Raw genomic sequence first — 2,833 nt, 5'->3', positions numbered from 1 at the left:
CGTCCGCCAGTAACCCCGACTCGCGCAGGTTAGCGAGGGCCCTCCATCGCTGCTTGCAGCTTTAATTAACTTTGATTTTCAAAGCATTTGTCCAGTGTCCAGATATGAGGCCCCAGTGGCCAGTTTGGCTCAGTGGGTAGAGCAGACTCACATATACTTGGACGTTTATGCCTTGACGCAGAGGTCTAGGGTTTGAATCTGACCTGTGACGATTTCCTGCATGTTTTCCCCCTCTCTTGCTCCCTTTCTAACCTAGTTGTCCTATCAAAATCTTAAAAAAGAAATTAGTCCCTAATGTAATTTACTGTACTTGTTTCTAAAATATGGTGTCAGCCAGTGTATAGAGAGATACTATGTAGAGTATGTATACAGGGGAAGGGTAATGGTGTTGGTAAAGTAAGTCACAGTAAATTCCCCTTTTATCTATTTTGTTAAAAAGGCACATCGTACAATACAACATTCCATTCTACGCATTTCAGTTTCACTATAAGGCTGTATTTGTGTAAGCAATGCAATATCCCATTTTAATAACATCTCTTGAAAAACAACAATTCCTCCTGGTCTGAGTACATCATAATTCTTTGTATTTGACCTCAGAAAGTACAACACACTCATGTAAGCTGACATAAAAATGCATTGTCATGAGCCAAGGTCAGTGCTGTGTTAGTAAACACACAGTTGCTCAACCACCTGCCAGGAAATATGCACTATAGGAACTCAGAATTGAAAAATAGTTTTTTGTTATCTGGAAAAAAAGATAATCGTACCAAACTATTAGGGGTAGGGAAAAAAATCGATTCTTAGATGCATCCCGATTCTCTCTGTAACGACTCAGTGCTCGATTCTGATGAGTTAATAATTGATTATTAAAAAAAAAAAGTGTTGATTTTTATTTAAAAGTTACTGTCTCCAGCAGGGACGTAACTAGGATTGAAAGACGGGGTGCTTGGCGTTTCCAAAATCTTTGCACTTTGCGTTACTGTATTAGAGCTACACTTATGCCAACAACCAATCAACAAACCAAGATGTTAACAAGTAAAAAGTGACAGACATGTCCTCTTCTTCCATTTCTACTCTGTTCAACAAAAGTTACTGTCATTGTTAGTTTTTTAAACAAATCAAAGCTGTATGGGGGAATTTACTTAGGCCAGACTTTGCTCCTGATGAGTTCTTCTGTAAGCAATGACTTAATAAATACTATCTGTCTGCTCATGTCAATGTATGATAAAGTAATAGCATACTATATAAGAAAAAAAAAAATAGGCATCACTGCATACTTTATTGTGTCAGCTATTGATACGGATCCTATTTAAAGTGGCTAAATACAACAACTTGATGGCGGAAGGAATAAAAAGATTTGGAGTAACGATTAGTGTGTGTGTGTGTATATGTATATATATATATATATATATATATATATATATATATATATATAAAATTATATATATATATATATATATATATATATATATATAATATATATGTGTGTATATTGTATGTAGGATTGCTTTCATTTTATTTTCACATGTGTATCTGTTGGCACGTGCTTATCTTTAGCTTACATTTATGTAACAACTACATATTAAATTTATCACAGCCAGTGAATGCAGAAAGTTAAATTGGTTACAATATAGCTAGCATATATAATAAATATAAATAAATACTTTAGTTTAGGCTATGCATAGTGCCTAGACATGCCAACAAATGCTTATTGTTAGAAAGAAAAAAAAAAAAATCAATCCTCAGACATGTAGACCACCACTGACCTCAATCACACCGGCTCCCTCAGAATCAACTGGCAATCTCCTGCTTCTCTTTCTCTCTGCTGAAATATCTTCCAATATCCATCTCATCTGTTCAATGAATTGAATGATACAACAGTACAATAGCATTAACAGGGACCCTATGGCATTTAGTTTTCAGTGACAACAGCATTCTATGAGGATTGATATTGTTTTAGAATAGGCCTACCAGAGATAGGCTATATTATTAGCAAAGAATAAAGAGTGGTGATTAGCTTTCTAAGTTAACCATTTCTTGTATTTTACCCGTTCACTCTAGCTAGACTATAGTTTTCCATTGCAATTCAAAATATCCCCTTTCCTTTACCTTTACTATTCTAAGAAAATGTAGCTGCAGGTAATTAAAAATAACTAACACTTTTACTCTCTTATTGTATCACTTTGTGGAATCAATCTTCCTTTCACCATTAGCGTGTGTATTGGCGTGTGTGGGCGGGAGGGTGCACAGCGAGTTCAGACCAAAGAGTAGCAACGAGACAAGATGAATCCTCCAGTTACTTGCAACGCTCCGGTCTGCAACCTGAAAGCTGCCAGTTCGCACCAATGCACCGAGACGGTGCGGTGCATCATCTTGATAGCACAACTAATATTTGTACTTCTGTCTAACTTCAGACTTTTTGGCTATTTTTTGTAGCTGGATATATTCATTTGCTGGGTATATATGAATGAGGATACAGTTATTGATAATCAAGTTGTTATTGTTCTTAGTATCATTTAGGGGTGCTTAGGAACATTTTGGGGTAGCTTCATCCCCCCTAAAATAGGCCTAACAACGTCCCTGGTCTCCAGACATGAGATAATGAACAACCTAGAGTTTAGGCAAGAGTGCAGAAAAAAATCTGGCCAAAAGGACAAAAAAAAATTTTTTTGTATATACACCTGATCTAATAAGACATACATAAAATAATTAGGTGAAACACATGTTGGCTGTTCAGCTACTTCACATTACATCTGACCAACTCATGTTTCATGTTCTAAGAAGCCAATCCTCCGCTTTTAAACATGACTGAGCCTCTGACATGGAAGATCAC

This window comes from Etheostoma spectabile, chromosome 16, assembly GCF_008692095.1.
Source record: "Etheostoma spectabile isolate EspeVRDwgs_2016 chromosome 16, UIUC_Espe_1.0, whole genome shotgun sequence".
NCBI classification, from domain to species: Eukaryota; Metazoa; Chordata; class Actinopteri; order Perciformes; family Percidae; genus Etheostoma; species Etheostoma spectabile.
This window is presented reverse-complemented; position numbering follows the sequence as displayed.